Source organism: Heterodontus francisci, chromosome 3 (assembly GCF_036365525.1).
Source record: "Heterodontus francisci isolate sHetFra1 chromosome 3, sHetFra1.hap1, whole genome shotgun sequence".
NCBI lineage: Eukaryota > Metazoa > Chordata > Chondrichthyes > Heterodontiformes > Heterodontidae > Heterodontus > Heterodontus francisci.
The window spans coordinates 67,147,805-67,172,739 of NC_090373.1; the positions used below are offsets into that span (position 1 = coordinate 67,147,805).

General features: G+C 43.3%; 1 protein-coding gene across 7 annotated transcripts in view; it reads right to left on the reverse strand.

The window, feature by feature from the left end:
- LOC137356928 (CYFIP-related Rac1 interactor A) overlaps positions 1–24,935 on the reverse strand; it is a 265,894-nt gene that overhangs the window by 91,491 nt on the left and 149,468 nt on the right. For 4 of the 7 annotated variants that reach the window (XM_068022838.1, XM_068022813.1, XM_068022822.1 and 1 more), the window contains one exon: positions 19,769–19,833. The exons of 1 other annotated variant lie outside the window; for it this stretch is intronic. The gene's annotated coding sequence lies outside the window, so the exon portion shown is untranslated. Of the gene's footprint in view, positions 1–14,116; positions 14,163–18,830; positions 18,895–19,768; positions 19,834–24,935 lie in introns of those variants that run through there. 2 more of the 7 variants (XM_068022795.1, XM_068022830.1) reach the window with 2 other exon arrangements.

Sequence of the window (24,935 nt, forward strand, 5' to 3'; positions counted from 1 at the left end):
CGCCTCGACCCGCAACGTCAAGACGGCGGGGGGGCTTCGGTGCAGCCCCCCACCCCTCGCCACCTGGCGGTGGGCCCTTCATCTGCATATTAAAATCGGCAGTTATTATATTCAAATTAACTTACCTGCCATCCCACGCCGATTTTACGGCCTCCATTTGGCCTTCGCGCGCCTTTGGAACTCCGCACAGAGTTCCGAGGCGAGAACCTGGTGAGGAGGGGGGGGAGGAATACAAATTTCAGGGTGGGAGGGGTGGAGGATTGGGGAAATCAATTTTTGTTGGATGTGGGGATGGTGGGGAGGGGTTATAGGCCAAATGTTATAAGTTTAGGGGGTAAAGTTCGGGTAAGGAAAAGGGGATGTGTTGGTCATTTTGGCCACTGAAATGACCACTGGCAGGTTGGGGAAGGGGCATCCACATATTTCTCATTGTTTACTAAAAATTTCATACCGATGCTCGTTTAAAAATCTGAAGTAAACCTAAGGGCTTAAAGTCCTTTAAAAATGGCACTGGTGCCTGCGCGGACAATGCCGCTACATGTCATCGGGGCGGGTGCTCAGCCCCCACTATTTAAATGAGCCCCCGCACAAAATATCGCGGGGCCTCTGCAGCGGCCGCTGAATGCTGGCACCCCGCCAAGTTTAGAAACAAAGAAGCATAGAAAAATAGGAGGAGTAGGTCATTCGGGCCTTCGAGCCTGCTCCGCCATTCAATACGATTATGGCTGATCATCCGCTGAGTGGCTAAAATTCAGCCCTGTATGTTTCCATTGTAATAAGGTAGGTCAGCTTCGAACTGACTGCTGGAAGTTATGGGGAAAACATAGATTTAGTCAGGGTACACCAGATCAGTGCGGGAAAAGGGGTCCTGATGGAAAACATAGCAGACCACGCTGTGGCTTTAAATGCAGCCATAAACCCAGTAAACCTACCACTGAGAGTGCGGGAAAACGTAACAAAATCCCTAAGAGTTACCAGGATTTTGCGTCCAGAGGAAAAGTGACCCTATACTCAAGTGAGGCAAGTAAAGTTCATAGTACTTAGGGATACAGGGGGCCCCAGCAAAAGGCATGACCTTTCCCCCAGAGAGTGCATTGAATGCTAGAGCGCTAGTGAATGGTATCAGAGGAAACTACATGCCCATACCTTTATATTGGGTGCACCTGGAGTGCCGCCTTGTTTCAGGACCAGTAACTGTGGGGATTGTCTCTAATTTACCTGTGAACTGGATTGACCTGCTCCTGGGTAATGACCTGACGGGGGCGAAGGTGGTAGCTTCCCCAGTGGTTTGAGAGAGACCGAAAGAGGTCAGGGAGACAGAGCAGTTATAGGAAAAGGTCCCTGGCAATTTTCCTGACTGTGTGACCCAGTCCATGGGCAAACAAACTCCATCAGAGGAGGCTGAACTGGCACTGCAGACAAATGACCCTACTGTCTGGTTTTGATGTATGGTTACCTGAAAGCTTCTTTGAGAAGTTAGAGGACCAAAAGGATGGGTTAAACAGATCAAAGCTCAGCAAGTCAACCCAAGGGTAAAAAAGTTAGCAAAGACTGCCCAAACTGAAGCTGAAGGAGAAGGAGTCCCAGAGTTCTACTACCTAAAAGGTGAGGTGCTAATGATGAAGTGGAGACCGCCTCACAGACCTGTGGAAGAAGAGTGGACAATGGTTCAATAGGTAGTAGTGCTGCCAAGGTACCATAGGGAAATACTAAAAATAGCCCACAAACTTCCAATGGCTAGACATGTCGGTATCAGAAAAACCCAAGCCCACATCAGACAGCATTTTCACTGCCACAACACCACAAGGGTGTGGTGGAGTTCTGTAAGACTTGCCACACATGCTAGGTTGTGGGTAGCCTCAACCTGCAATGAAACCTGCACCCCTAATTCCCATTCCGGCTGTTGGGGGAACTGTTCAGCAGAGTGCTGGTAGATTGTGTGGAGCCTCTGCCGAAAACAAAAGGGGGTTACTAGTATCTTCTCACCATTATGGATGGAGCTACCTGATTTCCAGAAGCTATTCCCCTAAGAACTATCTCTGTCAAGGTAGCGGTGGAGGGGCTAACCCAATTCTTCACCTGATATGGGCTGCCTGCTGAGATCCAGACAGATCAGGGCACAGCTTTTATGTCCAGTATATTTCAAAAGGTCATGGGTAATCTGGGCATAACCCAGCTAAAGTCCTCAGCCTACCACCCACAGTCACAAGGGGCTTTGGAGCAGTAACACCAGATCCTAAAGACAATGATCAGGGCATACTGCTCTGAGTACCCCCATAACTGGGACAAAGGGCTGGGATTTCTTCTGTTTGCTACCAGGTACTCACCCAATGAGTACACTGGCTTTAGTCCCTTTGAATTAGTTCATAGACACGAGGTGAGAGGTCCTCGAAAATTAATCAAGGAGAGGTTTTTGGGACAACACAGGGAAAACCATTGAAAGCCTGGTGCAGTGGCTCATACAGAGTAGTAAAGAGAATTAGCCAGATGAATTATATAACTGACACCCCAGATCGTAGGAAAAGGAGAGTCTGTGCCACATCAATAAGTTAAAATGGTATAAGTTAAAACGGGAAGGGGACAAACAAGACAAGTCTGTCAGGCAGTCAGGAAAGAGAAGGGCGAAAGGGACAGTGAGGACGAGTTAGAGGAAGGCCTGGAGAATTCCCAAATCAAACCCCCTACTGTTTGGTTAACTAACACTGAAATGTTAGGGAAATTAGAGACCGTACCCCCCAATTAAAATGCAGGAGAGAGGAGACCTAACAAGGCTGCTCAGCACATTTAAAAGGGATCTGCAGGAACAAACCAGGGTGCACAACATTAACCCTACACCATGTGGATATAGGGGAGACCCCTCCCATAAAACAAAATCACTATTGCCTAGGTCCCAGAAAACTGACCCAGGTTTGGGAGGAATTTCAGAATGATGATCTCGAAATTAAAGATTTAAATACTGATGGGAGACACAGTTAAAGCTCAAAAGCGCAAAAAAGGTTTTTGTGGCAGATCTGGAGGGTGGTGATGACTGCAAATCAGGTATCCAAACTGAGGAGGAATTGTGGTCCAGGCTGGTGGAGCACAGGAAATACCATGTACAAAAAGCACTGGATGATTTTCACAAAGTTATGAACACCTTTGAGTGCAGGGTTGAGTTCACTCATATAGAGAAACTGGAAAAGGAAGATACTGTAGAAATATACAATATTTCTCCAGTGTATGCTGGAGTTCCCCAGTTGTGCTCATGCCCAAACCAGATGAGAAAAGAAACTACAGCATAGTTATGCCAGTAAGACTGATGAGTGTGTGTATACAGTTTTTATTTTAAATTTGTGACCTCATAATGAAATGTTCCTATTGTCATGTTTCATTTTGCGTGTGGGGAGGTGTTACGCCAAAAGGTTTTGTTGAATGATAATTTTCTTTAATCCACTGACTGGAGATCTGAATTTATATATTTTTTTAAAGACAAGCTGCCAGCAAAGTCATCCTTTAAGCTCATGATCACCTAGTTTGCTACACTGTATCCTACATTGCAAAGGACTGTGAAGAGAGACACAAAATGTCTGCTCAGTCCCAAGCAAGACTAGAAACCCAGGAAGTTTAAAAGAACTACCCGTTCTCTCAGCAAGCAGAGAAACTAACTGCTAGATTTGAATGACTGAGTGACTGTCATGTGACAAACCCCTCCCCATCTATGGTTTTAATCTGGTGTTCTTCCCTGCAGCAGAGAAGCATCTGGACTCTGACATGAGCAGATCCTAAGTGGGGGTCCCTCTCTCTCCATTCCAGCTGGAAAGCTTTAAAATCCTGCTTGTTGACTGACCACCTTTGCGTACTCCGGCTACAATCAGAAACCCCATTGGAGAAAATAAGCTGCATCGCTGTCTCCAAAGAGACCTGCTGAGCCAGTCATCTACCTCTTCAAACTAAAAGTCTCAGGACCACTGAATTCAGCTAGAAGCCAGCGAAATCACCAAACAACACAGACTGTATACTTTTTCTTATGGACTCCAACTCAACCAATCCACCTTTCCCCACTCTGTAACCTATTTGTGTGTGTGTAAACCTCCAGTGTGTGAGAATGAAAGTTGGTGGCGTTGTTTATTTTATTAGTTCAGTTTAGGTACAATAAAGTTAATCTCTCTTTGTTAACTCAAGAAAACGTGTCCGATAACTTGCTTGCTATGATCATAACAAGAATTAATCGAACACCATCTGAATTGGCCAGTACATCCACTTTAAGAATAAAACCCGCCATGGTCAAACAAGGAGAGGAGAAGAGGAAAATCCTTCAACCCCCTCCTCACTTGATCATTACACAACAAAAATAGCTTGTGTGAAAGTCAAGCATTAGACTGCAATATAAATGTTTTTGGAGCCTGAAAGTTTGGCATTGCAGCACACAAAATTGATTTTTCAAATCATTTTCACAGCTTTCGCTCCACACAATCCTTAAGTAATAACAGGCTTCAACTACTATTCGTGTGGCAAAAATGACAGACTTTTGTCAGTGGTAATATTATCTATTAGATTTTCTCTTGTTATAATTGGTTACTACTTGCATTATTGCTAGCCGAAAATATACACATCTCAGACTGATGTCAGCCAGTGGCTCAATGCGTCACACTCTCGCCTCTGAATCACAAGATTCCAGGCTCAAGTCCCACTCCAGAACCTCAGCACAAAAATCAAGGCTAGCACTCCAGTACAGTAGTAAGGCAGCGCTGCACTGTTGGAGGTGCCGCCTTTTGAATCAGATGTTAAACTGAGGCCCCATCTACCTGCTAAGGTGGATGTAAAAGCTGCCATGGTACTATTTTGAAGAAGAGCAGGGAAGTTATCTCTGGTATCCTGGCCAATATTTATCCCTCAAGCAACATATCTGGTCATCATCACACCTCAGTATGTGGCAGTATGCTGTGCAAAAATTGGCTGCCACGTTTCGTACATTACAACAGTGATTACATTGTACTTCATTGGCTGCAAAGCCCTTTGAGACATTCGGTGGTTGTGAAAGGCACTCTCTAAAATTAAGTCCTTCTCTCTTTTACTAATATATGCACTTCAGGCACACAGACATAATCAAGGCCTTCTTGAACAATATGAGTATATTGATTGCTGATTGATGATACAAGCCATTCCATTCAAATACAAACATGCTGTGGAGCTGTTTATAGTAGATGTTTGCTCGGCAGATGTACTTGGGTGGACAAACAGTTTTGAATCCTGTGTGCAGTTGCCCATCTAAATGGTGTTGAGAAATACATTTTTTGATCAACATAAACTTGAGAATTATATCTTAGCTGAATTGCAACCAGACAGTAGTCAGTTTGAAGGTAGAGGCAAAAGGGTTGGTCAGAAGCTTCTGTGATAGCACGTTAATCTATTCCAATAAATGCAAGCACAAGGGTTCTCTGTTTAAATCCTGGGTCTCGCTACATTCATCTAGATATAGGGTAGGTATCCATGAGGTCTGCTCACAGGAGAGGACAGTGATGCTGAACTGAAGGAACTATCTTGCATTAAAATACCAAAATGTGTTCACGAAAGCATTTGGAGTCTGGAAATTTCCTTCAGCACTGCAAACGTTAGCACACATGCAAGGCTGTGCTTCACATGTACTTGTAACATGCTATCCTTCTGCCAGAGTTGACTTCATCCACTATGTAAGCGACTACTTCTCCATTAGCTGAACATTGATTAATACCGCTGAAATAATGAGGTCCAAAGAAATAATCCAGGCTTAGTATTATGAATGTGCATGGGAAGATTAAATGCAGCTTCCCGGATTATTATTTCAAGCTATCAACGGATAAATTCAATTACAAAAAAAATCACTTTTCTCTTCAGGGGTAAACAATTTTTCATCAAAATGTCACAAGACAGGGAGCAAAATCATAAAGAAAATAGATTTAATTGTTGCATTTTAAAAATGGAGCGGAAAAAGATAGTTTCACGTCTGCTGTCAGATTATATTGGCAGTACAATTAAGTTTCAACAAGCAGTTTTTCCACTTGCTTAATCATGATTATTGACTGCTTTGGGGAGATTGTTAACTGCCTTTTGCCATCCAATAAAGACAGAAATCTTCAGCTGTTGTATATTATACATGACTCCAAGAGTTCTTTGCTATTCCAGATCTGGGGCTTTTCCTCCCAGTAAGATTCAAAATGGCTGTTTAACAGAGAAAATCCTTCCTCTAATTCACCATTAAAATTCTGTTGTTATGCCTGAATATGAAACCCGTCTCTGACATGAAATGCATAAAATGAGCTTGAGTAGACAATATTTTAGATGCTGAATTCCAGCTATCAAGTCTGACACAACTTCCAGAAACTCTGGCAGCAGTTAACCAACCCGACTTAATTCTTTAAGTATTGAATTACTTTGCTGCCTTCCTGTTACACAATTTTCATTGCTCTGAGGTTAAGAACCTGCTGTTTTGAGTTTGAAACATCTAAAAACGTTCCTTAAAATCTGACAAGACAGAAAAGGTGTACGAATATATTATCTCAAACTCTTAATATTGCACCAACAAAGAGTACAGAGCCCCTAAATGACCTGAGGACGTAGAGACTGTTGTAAGCCATCAAGTAAAAAGGCACTTTTTTTACTGCCATTAAACATTTTAATTTATTTTTATTCAGAAATTAGAAAAGCTCTGGGGGTATCTAATGCCAGCCTTACTCATCAGCACAGCTCATGTTTTCACTTCTATGTGCAACTAATGCTCACAAATGCAAGCTACTGCTTTCTTATTCATTTGTGGGATGTGGGCGTCGCTGGCAAGGCCAGCATTTATTGCACATCCCTAAATGCCCTTACAAAAGTCAGTCAGCTGCCTTCTAATACCACTGCTGTCCATGTGGTGCGGGTACACCCACAGTGCTGTTAGGCAGGGAGTTCCCTAATTTTGACCCTGTAGCAATGAAGGAACGACGATAGATTTCCAAAATGGGATAGTGAGTGACTTGGAGGAGAACTTGCAGGTAGTGAGTATTCCCATGCACCTGCTGTCCTTTTCTTAGAGGTTGTGGGTTTGGAAGGTGCCTTGGTGAGTTGCTGCGGTGCATCTTGTAGATGATGCACACTGCTGCCACTGCATGCCAAAGTGGAGGGAATGAAAGTTTAAGGTGGTAGATGGGGGTGTTAATCAAGCAGAGTCCTTTGTCCAGGATGGTGTTGAGCAGCTCGAGTGTTGTTGGAGCTGCACCCATCCAAGCAAGTGGAGAGTATTCCATCACACTCCTGATTTGTGCCTTGTAGATGGTGGACAGGCTTTGGGGAGTCAGGAGGTGAGTTACCCACCACAGAATTCCCAGCCTCTGACCTGTTCTTATAGGTACAGTATTTATGTGGCTGGTCCAGTTATGATTCTGATAAATGATAACCCCATGCTGATAGTGAGGAATTCAGTGATGGTAATGCTGTTGAATGTCTAGGGGAGATAGTTAGATTCTCTCTTGTTGGAGATGGTCATTGCCTGACACTTGTGTGGTGTGAATATTACTTGCCACTTAGCAGCCCAAGCCTGAATGTTGTCCAGGTCGTGCCACATATGGGCACAAACTGCTTCAGCATCTGAGCAGTTTGGAATGAAACAGAATATTGTGCAATCATGCCCACTTCTGGTCTTATGAGGGAAGGTCTCTGATGAAGCAGATGGTTGAGCGCAGTTACAGCCCTGAGGAACTCCTGCAGTGATGTCCTGGGGCGGAGATGATTGATCTCCAACAACCACAACATCTTCCTTTGTACTAGGTTTGACTCCAGCCAGTGGAAAGTTATCTCAGATTCCCACTGATTTCAAATTTGCTAGGGCTCCTCGATGCCACACTATCTCAAATGCTGCCTTGATGTCATGGGCAGCCTAGCCTCTCTCACCTCACCTCTGGAACTCAGCTCTTTTGTCCATGTCTGGAGGTGAGTGGTCCTGTGGAACATAAACTGAATATTGGTGAGCAGGTTATTGGTGAGTAGGTGGTGTTTGATAGCACTGTTCACAACACCTTCTGTCACTTTGTTGATGATTGAGAGTAGACTGATTGGGCGGTAATTGGCTGGGTTGGATTTGTCCTGTTTTGTGAGGACAGGACATAGCTGGACAATTTTCCACATTGCTAGGTAGATGCCAGTGTTGTAGCTGTACTAGAACAGCTTAGCTAAAGGGGCTGACAGTTCTGGAGCACAAGTCTTCAGCACTACAGCCGGGATGTTATCAGGGCCAGTCGCCTTTGCTGTATCCAGTGCGCTCAACCTTTTCTTGATATCACGTGGAGTGAATCAAATTGGCCAGTGACTGGCATCTGTGATGGTGGGGACCTTAGGAGGAGGCTGAGGAGGATCATCCACTCATCACTTCTGGCTGAAGATTACTGCAAATGCCTCAGCCTCATCTTTTGCACTAACATGCTGAGCTCCCCCATCATTGAGGATGGAGATGTTTGTGTAGCCTCCTCCTCGGGTTAGTTGTTTAATTGTCCGCCACCACTCACGACTGGACGTGGCAGGACTGCAGAACTTTGATTTGATCCGTGGTTGTGTGATTGCTTTACTCTGTCTATGGCATGGTAGTTCCGCTGTTTAGTGGATATATAGTCCTGTGCTGCAGCTTTGCACCTCATTTTTAGGTATGCCTGATGCTATTTCCGTCATGTTGGTTTTCTCACCACTTGCCGCAGGCAGCTACATCATTCAGGACTCAGCCAGCTCAGTCAGAAGTGGTGCCACTGAGCCACAAAGGTGATGCACATTAAAGTCCCCCACCCAGAGTAGATTCTGTAATCTTGCTTCTTAACCAGGAGGAGTTGATTCATCAGAAGGTGGTTGGCGATAATCAGCAGGAGGTTTCCTTGTCCATGTTTGACTTTATGGAGTCCGGAATCAATGTTGAGAGCTCCCAGGGTCACCCCCTCCCAACTATATACCACTGTGCTGGGACTGTCCTGCCGGTGGGATAGGACACATGCAGGGATGGCGATAGGGGAGACTGGAATGTTGCCTGTAAGGTATGATTCTATGAGTTTGACCAGTCTGCAGAACAGCTCTCCTAATTTTAGCACAAGTCTCCAGATGTTGGATGAGGAGGACTGGGCTGGTTGTGCATTTGTCATGTCCAGTGCCGAGGTTGATGCTGGTCTGTCCAGTTTTATTCTCATTAGTTGTATCCATAGGCTATGAAAATGTCTGAGTGGTTGACTAGGCCATTTCGGAGGACAGTTAAGAATCAACCACACTGTTGTAGATCTGGAGTCACATATAAGCCAACAGATTCCCTTCCCTAAAAGACATTAGGGTGCCAGATGCATTTTTACAACAATCCGGTAGTTTCATGGTCACCATTACTGACACAAGCTTTTTATCCCAGATTTGTTTAATTATCTAAAGTTAAATTCCCCAGCTGCCATGGTGGGATTTGAACTCACATCTTTGGATCATCTGTCCAGTAACATAATCACTGTGCTGCTGTTATGCAGAGAGTCAAGACTAAAGTTGCTATTACATTGCACCCGCTCACGCTGGCTCTCAACAGTAGGAATTGAGCAGCTGGCAATAAAACCAAGGTAAACCTGTCAGCATCACGAACACCATTTAAAAAAATAATAAACTGTGTCTTCCTAGCTTTAGCAAATATGACAACCTTTACTTTGTTGCTGTTGCCGTCTGCATGAGGCCCATGTGTAGAAAGCCAGTAGCATTGGCACAAAATGAGAGCAATATAGAACCAGTTTTTAGTTGCTTGATATGCTTCCACAAAGTAAGGAACCAAAGAAAATTTGCTAATGATGAACAGGATTGGAGGATGGGGGGAGAGGATGAAATAGTCCAATAAGTGTACCCAAAGTAAAGTATAAGTCACAGTTAATATATACTTGATGTACATATAGCATGCGCAGAGCCATAATGACTTAAAGGAATAGAGACCTTGCCAATTACTTCTTTTTTTTTATTCATTCATGGGATGTAGGCGTCTCTGGTTAGGCCAGCATTTATTGCCCATCCCTAATTGTCCTTGAGGAGGTGGTGGTGAGCTGCCTTCTTGAACCGCTGCAGTCCATGTGGGGTAGGTATACCCACCGTGCTGTTAGGAAGGGAGTTCCAGGATTTTGACCCAGCGACACTGAAGGAACGGTGATATAGTTCCAAGTCAGGATGGTGTGTGACTTGGAGGGGAACTTGCAGGTGGTGGTGTTCCCATGTATTTGCTGCCCTTGTCCTTCTAGTTGGTAGAGGTCGCGGGTTTGGAAGGTGCTGTCTGAGGAGCCTTGGTTCATTGCTGCAGTGCATCGTGTAGATGGTACACACTGCTGCCACTGTGCGTTGGTGGTGGAGGGAGTCAATGTTTGTAGATGGGGTGCCAATCAAGCGGGCTGCTTTGTCCTGGATGGTGTCGAGCTTCTTGAGTGTTGTTGGAGCTGCACCCATCCAGGCAAGTGTTCCATCACACTCCTGACTTGTGCCTTGTAGATGGTGGACAGGCTTTGGGGAGTCAGGAGGTGAGTTACTCGCCTCAGGATTCCTAGCCTCTGACCTGCTCTTGTAGCCACGGTATTTATATGACTACTCCATTTCATTTTCTGGTCAATGGTAGCCCCTAGGATGTTGATAGTGGGGAATTCAGTGATGGTAATGCCGTTGAATGTCAAGGGGAGATGTTTAGATTCTCTCTTGTTGGAGATGGTCATTGCCTGGCACTTGCGTGGCGTGAATGTTACTTGCCACTTATCAGCCCAAGCCTGGATATTGTCCAGGTCTTGCTGCATTTCTACACGGACTGCTTCAGTATCTGAGGAGTCACGAATGGTGCCGAACATTGTGCAATCATCAGCGAACATCCCCACTTCTGACTTATGATTGAAGGAAGGTCATTGATGAAGCAGCTGAAGATGGTTGGGCCTAGGACACTACCCTGAGGAACTCCTGCAGTGATGTCCTGGAGCTCAGATGATTGACCTCCAACAACCACAACCATCTTCCTTTGTGCTAGGTATGACTCCAGCCAGCGGAGAGTTTTTCCCCTGTTTCCCATTGACCTCAGTTTTGCTTGGGCTCCTTGATGCCATACTCGGTCAAATGCTGCCTTGATGTCAAGGGCAGTCACTCTCACCTCTTGAGTTCAGCTCTTTTGTCCATGTTTGAACCAAGGCTGTAATGAGGTCAGGAGCTGAGTGGTCCTGGCGGAACCCAAACTGAGCGTCACTGAGCAGGTTATTGCTAAATAAGTGCCGCTTGATGGCACTGTTGATGACACCTTCCATCACTTTACTGATGATTGAGAGCAGGCTGATGGGGCGGTAATTGGCCGGGTTGGACTTGTCCTGCTTTTTGTGTACAGGACATACCTGGGCAATTTTCCACATTGCCGGGTAGATGCCAGTGTTGCAGCTCTACTGGAACAGCTTGGCTAGGGGCGCAGCAAGTTCTAGAGCACAGGTCTTCAGTACTATTGCCGGAATATTGTCAGGGCCCATTGCTTTTGCAGCATCCAGTGCCTTCAGTCGTTTCTTGATATCACGCGGAGTGAATCGAATTGGCTGAAGTCTGGCATCTGTGATGTATCATCAACTCGGCACTTCTGGCTGAAGATTGTTGCAAATGCTTCAGCCTTATCTTTCGCACTAATGTGCTGGGCTCCCCCATCATTGAGGATGGGGATATTTGTGGAGCCACCTCCTCCAGTTAGTCGTTTAATTGTCCACCACCATTCACGGCTGGATGTGGCAGGACTGCAGAGCTTAGATCTGATCCATTGATTATGGGATCGCTTAGCTCTGTCTATCGCATGCTGCTTACGCAGTTTGGCATGCTAGTCCTGGGTTGTGGCTTCACCAGGTTGACACCTCATTTGAGGTATGCCTGGTGCTGCTCCTGGCATGCCCTCCTGCACTCTTCATTGAACCAGGGTTGGTCTCCTGGCTTGATGGTAATGGTAGAGGGGGGGAATATGCCGGGCCATGAGGTTACAGATTGTGGTTGAGTACAATTCTGCTGCCGTTGATGGCCCACAGCGCCTCATGGATGCCCAGTTTTGCATTGCTAGATCTGTTCGAAATCTATCCCATTTAGCACGGTGATAGTGCCACACAACACGATGGACGGTATCCTCAATGTGAATGTTAATGACTTAAGGCTAATGTACGAACTAATATATAAAATGTACCAAATTAAGTGTGTCTATTACATTTATCAATCTTTACATTTAAAGTTTTAGTAATAGTGAATAGGGTGCATTTTAGAATCTGAAGATTGAGGCCTTGAATGTGCAGTCAGAGCCGTAATGGGAGGTGGAGTTGCTGTCACTGGAACATATTTGGTTTGCTGAGTTCCAGTGGAAAAACATTGCAACCAAGAAGACTGGGGTACTCTGTCTGAACAGGGTCCTACAATATCACAACTAAAATTTGGGAATTTATAATGGAACAAAACTCGACACACAAGAAGCCGATATGAGCCAGGAACAGTAGTAATCACTTAAATGAAGAAAGGTATTAAAAATAAATATTTTGAAGTCTAAGTAGGGGCTAAATACTGAAAAGGTTACCACAGTCTTCTTCAAAAATGTTTTTCGGACCTTCAGCTTTTAAGCTGTGATTGTTCAGCTCTCAGACTTCTCCAAATATTGAACACTGCAATCGGTGTCAAGACACCAACTCACAGGACAGATGTCTGGTATTAACAGCTTAAATCCAACAGCTGACATGTGTCTGTTCAGCTTACTGACTAAATCCATGCTTCACTTATGAAATCTCAAATCTGTACTGAATTAGTACACCAAACATCAGATAGATTCTTTAAACTAACATCTCAATGAATTGATCTCTGATATGCTTTTTAAATTACAAATATATTCAAGCCAAGTTTCAATATCTTCATTCTAACCCAATATAACATTTCAAGTAACTGATGCAGATTGCTTCCACCAGGCAAAACCAAGCCCTGTTTTCCTCTTGTGTTTTTTTACTATCTGGTGTATTCTGAAATTATGTTTCTTGAATAGTTTAGTTGTCAATGATAAGATTTACTTCATAAAATGCTTTGTCCTCTCACCAGGAGTATCAAATCATGAGGACAGTAGATGGCATGTCACACATTCCTGTGTAGCGATTGTCAATACACGGCAATCATTCAATTCCATTTAAACGGGGATGTGCCAATATAAAAGACTTGTTTTAAAGTAGATTTATGGAATATATAATTTTACTTAAATAAAAGACAACAAATTCAGACAGCAGCTTTCTGTTCAAATTGACTCCAGCCCACAAGATAGTGGGTTGGATTTTACCTTAGGCTGACGGGAATTTTACTTTTACGTCGGTGGCGAACCCGCTTTCGCCTAGCCCCCAGAGATCTGACCCGTATTTTATGGGTCCCCGGGCTTTAATTGTCCCGAGGTGGGACTTCCACCCACTTGAGGGAGAAGGTCCTGCCTCAGTGAGCTGCCGGCTATTCAGCGGGCTGGCAGCTCCTAGTCCCAGCAGCGCCACCAGGAGTGGTGGCCACTGCTGGGACTGCAGCCCAGCCGACCAGATGGAGCCAGGAGTCCAGGTCAGTTTTGCATGCCTCGCCAGGGATATCGGGCCTGCCCTGGCGCGGCTGAAGTGGTCGTTTGGGGGGAGGGGAGGGACATCTTAGGTCCCAGAGGTGGGTTGGGAGGCAGGGGCAGCACTCAATCGGGCACCCTGTGCCCGACTGTCATGGGCCCCCCCACCGCGTGCGGAAAGGCCAGCAGCTATCAAATGGCGGCTTTTCACGTTCCCAGCACGCCCGCTTGCCACCGGTAAAATACCCGTGGAGGCGGGCATGGGCCCTTAAGTGGTTGTTGTGGCCACTTAAAGGCCTTGATTGGCCTCAGGCGGACGGGCTGTTTCGCAACCTCCCCCCCCCCTTTCCAAACGCTGTAAAGTTGACCGGAGATGGGAGTGGGGCGGATAGGGCTCCCGCTCAATTTTACGCCGCCCCCACGCCACCATCCGACCCGCTGGGGCGGCATAAAACTCAGCTCAGTATCTGCAGGTATGGTATAATAGTTAAAAATCAGAGCAACAAGTTATCCTTCAAATAAAAACAACTTCTTATTGTAATATAAAAACAGAAAGTGCTGGAAATACTCAACAGGTCTGGCAGCATCTGTGGAGAGAGGAAGCAGAGTATTGTACGTGCTGGAAAAAGAGAAGATACTACTTCAATAGATCAGATAATGCTATTGAATCACCGTGCTAATCACAAATGTATATTGTACATTATAATTCAGTAAATCATTAGGTGTGCACAGTGCTAACATTGCTACATGCAAACTTGACATAGTGAGTATATCACATGCAGATCACATTTGCAATCTGTACTGCAGCAACGTTTCTGCACCAATATGATTACACAAGGGATACATTTTTCACCATCGTACTTCACAGCTAAGGTAAAATAGAATACAATCCTCCAGTGTGATGCCACCAAACGCATCTTACCCTCCCCTGTCAGCATTCCGAAGGGATCATTCCCACCGCAACACCCTGGCCCACTCCTCCATTACCCCCAATACCTCAACCCCTTCCCACGGCACCTTCCCATGCAATCACAAGAGGTGTAATACCTGCCCTTTTACCTCCTCTCTTCACACCATCCAAGTCCCCAAACATTCCTTCCAGGTGAAGCAGTGATTTATTTGTACTTCTTTCAATTTAGTATACAGTATTCGCTGCTCACAATGCGGTCGCCTCTACATTGGGGAGACCAAATGCAGATTGGGTGGCCGCTTGGCAGAATACCTCCACTCAGTCCACAAGCATGACCCCGAGCTTCTGTATGTTTGCCATTTCAATTCACCAACCTGCCCACATTTCTGTCCTTGACCTGCTGCAGTGTTCCAATGAAAAACAATGCAAGCTCGAGGAACGGCACCTCATTTTCCTATTACACATTCTACAGCCTTCCGGACTGAACGTTCGCTGAGTTCAATAATTTCAGAGCATGACTGGTCCGTTTTTATTATTATTTTATTTTGTTTATCTTTTTTTTTTAACCATGTGCCTGCCTTAAACTTGGTTTTTCATGTTTGTGCTTTTGGCTACAGCTGTTCATTATTCTGTCATTAACACTCTCTCTGCACTAATGCTTTGTCTTTCACCACACCATTAGCACACTCCCTTTGCCCCATAACCTCCTTGTTAGTTAATCTCTCCTGCCCTCTGTCCTATCACACAGCTTCCCCATTCCCCCACTTCACTTGCTTAAAATCTATTACAATTCTAACCTTTGCCAGTTCTGATGAAAGGTCACAGACCTGAAACATTAACACTGCTTCTCTCTCCACAGATGCTGAAAGACCTGCTGAGCATTTCCAGCACTTTGTTTTTATTTCAAATTTCCAGCATCTGCAGTATTTTGCTTTTATTTTATATATCTAAATATGGATTGTTTTATACACGCCTCTGATTTGAAAAATGTCATTAATGTTTACAGTTTCCCCAGAAATCATAATCTAATCTAATTGTAGCCAGATATTCATTTGCAATGGCTTCTCTTCCTGTTCCTGTATCATTACCTCTTGTGTCTCCCAAGGATCTACCCTTGGCTCCCTCCTATTTCTCATCTACATGCTGCCCCTCAACGACATCATCTGAAAGCGTGGCCTTAGTTTACACATGCATGCTGATGACAATCAGCTTTACCTCAACACCACTTCTCTTGACTCCTCCACTGTTGCTAAATTATCAGACTGCTTATCCAACATCCAGTACCGAATGTGCAGAAATTTCCTTCAACTAAAGGGCAGCACAGTGGCGCAGTGGTTAGCACAGCAACTCACAGCTTCATGGACCCGGGTTAGGTTCTGGGTACTGCCTGTGTGGAGTTTGCAAGTTCTCCCTGTGACCGTGTGGGTTTCTACTGGGTGCTCCGGTTTCCTCCCACAGCCAAAGACTTGCAGGTTGCTAGGTAATTTGGCCATTGTAAATTGCCCCTAGTGTAGGTAGGTGGTAGGATAATTGAGGGAAGGTGGGGATGTGGTAGGGAATATGGGGTTAATGTAGGATTAGTATAAATGGGTGGCTGTTGGTCGGCACAGACTCTGTGGGCCGAAGGGCCTGTTTCAGTGCTTGTATTTCTCTACGACTCTAAATATTGGGAAGACTGAAGTCATTGTTTTCATTGCCCACTCAAAACTCTGTTCTCTAGCTACCGACTCCATCCCTCCCCCTGGCAATAGTCTGAGATTAAACTAGTCTGTTTGCAACCATTATGTTACATTTGACCCCAAGATGAGCTCCCGACCTCATATCCATGTCATCACTAAGACCACCTGTTTCCACCTCCCTAACATCACCTGACTTTGCACCGGTCTCAGCTCATCTGCTGCTGAAATCCTCATTCATGCCTTCATTACCTCTAGACTTGACTATTCCAATGCACTCCTAGCAGGTCTCCAACATTCTACTCTCCGTAAACTTGAGGTCATCGAAAACTCTGTGGCCCGTGTCTTAACTCGCACCAAGTCCCATTCCCCTATCAGCCCTGTGCTCACTGACATGCACTGCCTGCCAGTCAAGCACCGTCTTGATTTTTAAAATTCTCATCCTTGTTTTCAAATCCCTCCGTGGCCCCGCCCCTCCCTATCTCTTTAATCTTCTCCAGCCCCACAATCCTTCAAGAAATCTGCGCTCCGTTAATTCTGGCCTCTTTGCTGTGGGAAGAAACCGGAGCACCCAGTGGAAACCCACACGGTCACAGGGAGAACTTGCAAACTCCGCACAGGCAGTACCCAGAAGCGAACCCGGGTCCCTGGAGCTGTGAGTTGCCGTGCTAACCACTGTGCATCCATGATTTTAATTGCTCCACCATTGGTGGCCGCACCTCAGCCCCAAGCTCTGAAATACACTCCTTACACCTCTCTATCTTGCTTTTCGCCTTTAAGACACTTCTTAAAACCGACCTCTTTACCAAGCTTCTGGCCATATGACCTAATATTTCCTTTTGTAGCTCAGTGTCATACTTTGTTTCATAATGCTCCTGTGAAGCGCTTGGAATGTTTTATTACGTTTAAGATGCTAAACAAATATAAGTTGTTGATGTATGCTGACATCCCTCACCTTGAACATACACAGGCATGTGAAAAAAACATTATTTTTATTTGTCTTCCAGATACCTAACTAGAAACATATTTCAAATTGTTGCACGTTCGGCACCTTTATGAGCTGTGCTTTGTCCTTTTTGTATATCAGTTATTTCTGCCAAACTAAATGGGCTGCATTGTATTGTGGCGATGGGGGTCCCGGCAGCAGGCCAGAAGGCTGGGGGGGAGAAAGAGACCCCACCTTGGCCCTCCATCCGACCCCCGAAGCCGTTCCATGGCAGGCAGCCAATTAACTGCCTGGCCCTTTAGGGGACGAGCTCCAACCGCTGAGAGCTGCCGGCCAACCGGAAGGCCAGTGCCCTACTGGAAGCAGTGGCCCTGCAGTTCCAAGGGCATTGGAGACCTCGGGACAGGTGAGTGGGGTCAGGAATGCCCGGGCCACTCAGGCAGGTCCCAGAGGCCGGGGAAGGGGGGGGGGGGGGGGGCTTGTTCCCAGGTAAGCAGCAATCGCCATAGGGGGCCCTGGATTGCCCTTGAATGTCACCAAGGTCCCGCTGCCGCCAGTAATGTGCAGCGGGCCCTTCTCAACATAGTGGGTCGAGGCAGGTCTCTCCCCGCAGAATTCGACGGGGCCCTCCGCCGCAACCCATACGTCGAGGGGCTTGTACAATTAAGCCCTTACTCTCCAAATTATTACAGTGCCACATTCCACCATATTAGCTAACTCTATAATATTACTGTTACATTCTGCTCACTAGGATATTAATGCTACTCTGTGCCCACCTCCACGGGCTAAAGAAAATTCTGCCCAATGTCTTCAACCTAATTGCATATTTTTGCACAATCTTAAAAAAAGGGTGTACCACTTTCTATCACTTGTCATGTTGCATGTCATGTTTAGTAGCTGGCTCTTAACCAGTTGGCGAAGAAGCTCAGCTTTTGTTTGCAACAGCAGCAGTTGCTTGTACAATGTAAAAAAAAATTACAAACTAAAATAAAAACAATGACTAACAGATTTGGCAAGTGGCAGAACGCGTGTTTCGGAGTAAGGATCGTTTACTGAGAATTCTACATTATAGTTTAATAAAGGCGAAATAATTGAGAAACAATTTTAGCACCGAACACACCTGTTGCACAACAATCAACTGCCGTACTAAATCCATTTGAGACGCTTGGAGTCTTACATGGTCTATTACACTATGTATTTATTAACTGCATCACAGTTATAGCCTGCTCACTGGATAATTAATGTTTGCCAAAGCTAAAATTCTTTCCAATTCCTAGCAAAGCTTAAATTCCCTCTAATTAATTTCTGTTCCTACAATTGATGAAAAATGAGGGTCATTTTGATTGAACATGTGGATTTGCTGTTTGCGTTGTCTTTAGACATTTACAACTGCTATTGCCAATCTCCCAAGGCACTGCTCATAGATTTATATAGACTGGCCTCTCTCTTATTGTTACTAGTGGTAACTTCAGTCGTGCAGTCCTTGCTTTACACCAGTTTACTGGTTCTTCATTTTTTTTTCTCCTGCTGTCTTAGCTTGTGCCGATAAGCACATTACTTTTTCCATTTCACTGATACCTTAATTTATGCAACTCGTTCTCATCATTTCACAGTAGTGTCATGATTTGATTTGCTGTATATTTGCACATCTTCTGAATAAATTGCTATCCAGCACCACTTTCTGTTTGCTCCTCTCAATTATGCACTTGGAAATTAAGCTCGTAGGCAATTCAATTAGATTTACTATGTACTTACTCCTCCACTATTTTCGTCAGCAAATCCCTTCCTTTAATTAGTTGTTTTGCATCAAGAAATAACTTGAAGACGCAAAGTCCAACTTGGCTGCTTTGTATGTTTTTGTGGACTTTTAATTGGTTTGTTGTGGTATGTAGTTAGCATGGTCCCATTCTGGGATCTGGTTGGTCTCCAGTAACCAAGTGACATAACAGAACCCAGCACAGGTCTGTATTAATCATGCAACCATTAACATACAATATTGCTCAATATTATGTTGGTATTACTCTCCAAATTATTACACTGCCACTTTCCACCATATCAGTTAACTCTATAATATTACTGTTACACTCTGCTCACTGGGATATTAGCATTACTGTCTACTCACTACAATATCAGGGTTACTCCTCTCTACAATATTAGTATTACTCGCAACAACACTGTAGAATAACACTTTTATATGTTACTAATTTATATTATTCTACATTATTGTCATTCTCTAGAATACTAGAGTTTTATTTTCACTCGTACATAAAACCTAGCTTTGATTAAAAAGAAAAAACATTATAAAATTACTTTAGAATAATATAACTTCTTGGCAGTGACCGTAAACTCTAAATAAATAGACTTAGCATTGAAACATGCCCTAATTTATTGTATTATCTACTAAAATGAACTCTCAATTTGTGTATGAAACTATAAAATTAGCAACACCCTCAAACGGAAATAGGCTGTTTCTGGAATCCAGTGAAGCCTGTGGATAGTTTCAAATTAATGAAGTTCAGATAGCTGTGCAATTTTGCACAGTTACAAATGTAAGTCCCAGGCCCCGAGATTCGTGAACCTTCATTTCATACATGAGTAAAGGTTAATTACAAATAAAAACAGCTATCACACTGAAAAATGAAGTAAAAAACCATCTGTACAAACCACAGACAACCTACAAAATGGATTTTTACCTTTTTACTCATCAGTGAAGGACTTCCAAAGGCAGCTAAATTCTATTTAATTCACTGGCTGAAATCTGTAAAAAAAAACAATGATCGATGTTACTCAGTTAAACCCGAGCTGAGTGAATTATCAACAGCACTCTGCAATTGTGTAAAATGCGCAGATCTTTTGTGACTTATGAACACTTCCATTAGGAAATGTTATTTTCCTGCAACTCATAACTACCAAGTAACATTGGGTAATTTTTTTTTTTAAATATAGATTTTAAACGTACTGTTTAACTTTTGAAGTGGAAAGAGTTCCAAAAGAAATGGCACCCTACACAGATCAAACTGAGAGGCCTTCAGAAAAGCTGGCTGCTCAATGGGGCTAACTACAGGCATATCCTAAAGGATAATTCTTTAATTACTTCAGTCTAACATGAACAATAGCTCAATATGCACAGAAATCACACTATGTTTATGGGCATTATGTAGTTTAAAAATTCCATCCTAAGGATATATTCCAAATTGAGTGAAACATGCATAAATGTGTGCACTTGAAAATAACAGATTGCTTTGCCATATGGCCTGTTTTGTACTTTCATTCAGTCATGTTCTCAATATTATTCACAGGTGTGAACAGAATTGTGGAATTAAGTAAAATGAATATCTCCTGGATTTTAAAAACAGTATAGTGTAAATCACTTGCTTTAGTTTCAGATATGTGAATTAAACTGTCACATTCATTTGCTGCTGAGAGTTTTTGTGCCCAGCATTTTTCTTTGCTGAGTGCGCACATACTTTTGAAGTCACCTTATAAAAGTATAGCATACTGCAGGATATCAAACTGATGACAGTGTGTTGCTCTTTCATTTACTTTCAAAATGCGTCTTCCTGTTGACCAAAGAACTCTGGACTCTAAGCAGTGGTGCCTGAGCCAATAATAATTAAAGGCTGCCAAATGGCAGTGACAGAAGTCATTATTATGTGGCCCACACAGCCAGCACAAAGAACTGAAGATCAGGGGCAAATAAGCAGCACTGGTGATCGCTTTAGACTGCCAATTAAAAGAGTCAAGAAATGCAAGTTTTCCGAACTTCACCGGATGAATTTTATTAGCTTTCAGTTCGATGAGGGTTGGCAAATTATAAATCCAGTCTAGCCCAATCCTGTCCCCACTCTACATATTACAGTTTTAAATAGGGGTGATGGGGTAGCAAGCAAGAATTCAACCATTGGATGATTGATTTCCTTCATAGCTCAGCATCGACAAGGTTACTTGTAATGTCCCTGTCAGCAGTGCAGCTGAAATCCACAAACTCAGCATAATGATCACACTCTGGCACCTTTCTGATTTGTATGGTTGAGTATTACAAAATGTGATGTCCTGTGCCATCAATCACCACTAACCTTTGTTGCCCCAAGCCTTCCTTTATCTGGTAATAAAAGGTGGTTATCCAGATTGGAGGAAGGTAGGAAGTTCCACAAGGATCAGTGTTGGGACCACTGTTATTCACACTTTAATGATTTGGACTTAGGAACAAGTAACTAACATTAAAATTTTCAGATGATACCAAACTGGTAGCTAACACTGATGAAGAATGCAACATAAAACAAGTTGAGATTAGAAAACTTACAGACTGGGCAGTTAGGTGGCAAATAAACATTAACATAATTAAACGTGAGGTGATGCACTTTAGCAGGAATATTTTAAAAAATTATTTACCCAGATTGTTTCGGATTTGGAACTCACTATCACAGAAAGTGGCTGAGACAAATAGTTGAGATGTTTTCGAACGGAAACTAAACGAGTACATGAGAGAAAAGGTAATGGAAAGATATGCTGTCAGATTTTCTCTCAAACCACAATGGATCTAAACCTTTCAATAAGTTTCAAGGAGTCTCTTATTTGGTAAAACTATTCCTTCCTCAATCTTATCTCTGGAGTTCCAGCTATCCATTCTAAACATTTTAACCCAGCTATATGAAATTAATATTGATCTTCTCATCTCAGCTGTGGTTAATAAGCCAACACTATTTACCTTGTAATTCCATTCACCCCTCAGGTACATTACTTTGTTTCTTACATTAATGTAAAAAAAATTCAGTCATGCTATTTTTACTCTTATTAAATGCTCCTTTATCATTATCTCTTCTATTCCCAAGATCAGATTCTTCATAAGACAAGAGTCTAGAGTTTTCATGCAGCTGCGCTGGTATTTCCAATACAATTTGCCCCTCCCCCCACCCCCCCCCAAAAAAAAAATCAGCAATAACAGTTTAAAAGATCCTGGAAATTCAAACCCAAATTAAGTCCAGTGCAAATCGAGTTTCCACAATCTTTTGAGCAAGTTTTAAAAAACCATGTACTTAAAGATGGCCCTGCCCACAAAATCGGCCACGCCTCTCGATCAAATTAATCACCATTGGTAAGCTTCTGTCAATTGCACCTGTTTGTGGGCCTCCAAAGAGGCTTGTAAAATTAAGTTTTTTTGGATGCAAAAACACTAACGGGCACCTATTAAGTATTATTTAATTTGAGGAACTGACTACTATATGCCACTGTAACCAGTAAATGGTTCTGTATTGTTTTTTAAAGTGACTTTCAGTTGTTTAAAATCAAGCTATTCACGGGTGGTGAACTAGCCACTGATTAGAAATGCTCTTTTTTTTTTTTGCAATAAATCAATTTTCAGCTATCTGAATAAAACTGCACCAGGTTACCACTCTCAAATATATCAATGTTTTATTTAAAATTACATTCTATGATACTCAATTGCAATAGTTTATGGGTGATTTTATGTTTGGCAACAAACAAATGAGCTTGAGCGGAACCTTGAGCAAAAAGTTCTTTTTCAAAGCTAGTACAATTTTCAGTGCAAGTTGCACCTGGATCATCAACTGCGCCCAAAGCAGAAAATCTTGGCAAAGCTCTCCGCAGAACTTGCCTGACCACTAATTTCAATAAATGTAGATTTTAATGCTCTCCCTCATTTCCATGTCCATTTTCCCCAATCACCTTACAACTTCATCCCATCCAATTTAGACAGCGCATTTTTCTCATGCTTTTCCAGTAACATACTTAGCTATCTTCATACGTTTGTTGTTTTAATGCTTTTTCAGTGCATCACTCTAATCTTTCAAAAGAAACCCAGTGATTGGCTGGTTCTTGTTTTTCCTGCCCATCCCCTTCTATCTTTAATTTTATTAGTACTATAATGAAACTTGCTTATCTCTTAGTTCCCAGTTCTGACAAAGGGTTTCTCTTTTCAATTGCTGATGTGGACTTGCAGTACTTTGTTTTTATAATCAACATGGGTACTATTTTTCAGTCCCTGCATACTCTAGCATAGTCCACTACTAGCTTCTCAAAGAATCAGCTCAATTTTAAACATAATGAACTCCTTCTCTACTAAACTTCTTCAACTAAAAGATTACTTAGTTTTACAAAAATTATTGACCGAGCACCCCGACAGCATTCACTTTATTTATTTATTTATTTTTATTTAGAGATACAGCACTGAAACAGGCCCTTCGGCCCAACGAGTCTGTGCCGACCAGCAACCACCCATTTATACTAATCCTACATTAGTCCCATATTCTCTACCACATCCCCACCATTCTCCTACCACCGACCTACACTAGGGGCAATTTACAATAGCCAATTTACCTATCAACCTGCAAGTCTTTGGCTGTGGGAGGAAACTGGAGCACCCAGCAGAAATCCACGCGGTCACAGAGAGAACTTGCAAACTCTGCACAGGCAGTACCCAGAACTGAACCTGGGTTGCTGGAGCTGTGAGGCTGCGGTGCTAACCACTGCGCCGCCATTTGCTACTTTTATCTTGCCATCTCTTAACAGTTTCCCTGTTGGACCTTGGTGTGCCTCTTGCCTATATTATTCATTCCAAAATATAAAACACTGACATGGTAGCTCAGTGCAATGAAATTTTCAAAAGAAATCAGATCAGTCTGCATTCCTGAAGTTCACATTTAGAGAGTAAGTGTTATAAGTTACATCCTTCCAACTCATTCCATTTTGTAGTAAATGGAGTTAATAATGTACAAGGCATCATCACATAAAGCTGTGAAACCTGGGTTTTGCATTTCTGCCATTTTGTGTTTAGTATTACAAAGTGTGGAGAACTACAACAAAGAGGTGAATATTTTGATAGCTGAAGAGAACAGTCTGTACTCAAGGACTTGAAACCACAACAGACTGACTTATAAATGGACAGTATCCGTAATCCACAGATAAGAGTCCAACAGTTGATAAAATATAGCTTTAACAGCTGGTGTTTCGCTTAACATATTTATGGCAGACATTCAAGTTTTCCCAGAGGTTACTTACGCAATGAGTACGAGAGTTGCACATACTCCATCAACATGTTATGTACTGTGTTTTCCATTTACAACTTAATAGGGGTGGTGGTGGTGGAGAAGGGGACTTAATGATTAATTATATAAGCTCAAAATTAAGTCATTAATGGAGACAGCAGCAGCCAAAATTTGTCCATTATGCCAATGAAACCATGGGCTTATATGAAGTAATATTGTGCGATGGTTTATGCATTGGGCTGTGAATAATGAATGGCCATATTTGAAGAACTGCAATGTACACTGTCAGGGCTTCCAATACACATTGATCAGTGTGCCAAAATAAAGGCAAGGGCCAGTCCTAATGAATGTGGGCTGATGATTGCACAATGTTCAGCACCATTCGTGACTCCTCAGATACTGAAGCAGTCCATGTGGAAATACAACAAGACTTGGACAATATCCAGGCTTGGGCTGATAAGTGGCAAGTAACATGCGCGCCACACAAGTGCCAGGCAATGACCATCTCCAACAAGAGAGAATCTAACCATCTCCCCATGACATTCAATGGCATTACCAGCGCTGAATCCCCCATTATGAACATTCTAGGGGTTACCATTGACCAGAAACTGGACTGGAGTAGCCATATAAATACTATGGCTACACGAGCAGGTCAGAGGCTAGGAATCCTGCGGCGAGTAACTCACCTCCTGACTCCCCAAAGCCTGTCCACCATCTACAAGGCACACGTCAGGAGTGTGATGGAATACTCTCCACTTGCCTGGATGGGCAACACTCAAGACACCATCCAGGACAAAGCAGCCCGCTTGATTGTTTGTAGATGAGGTGCCATTCATTCCCTCCACCACCGACGCAC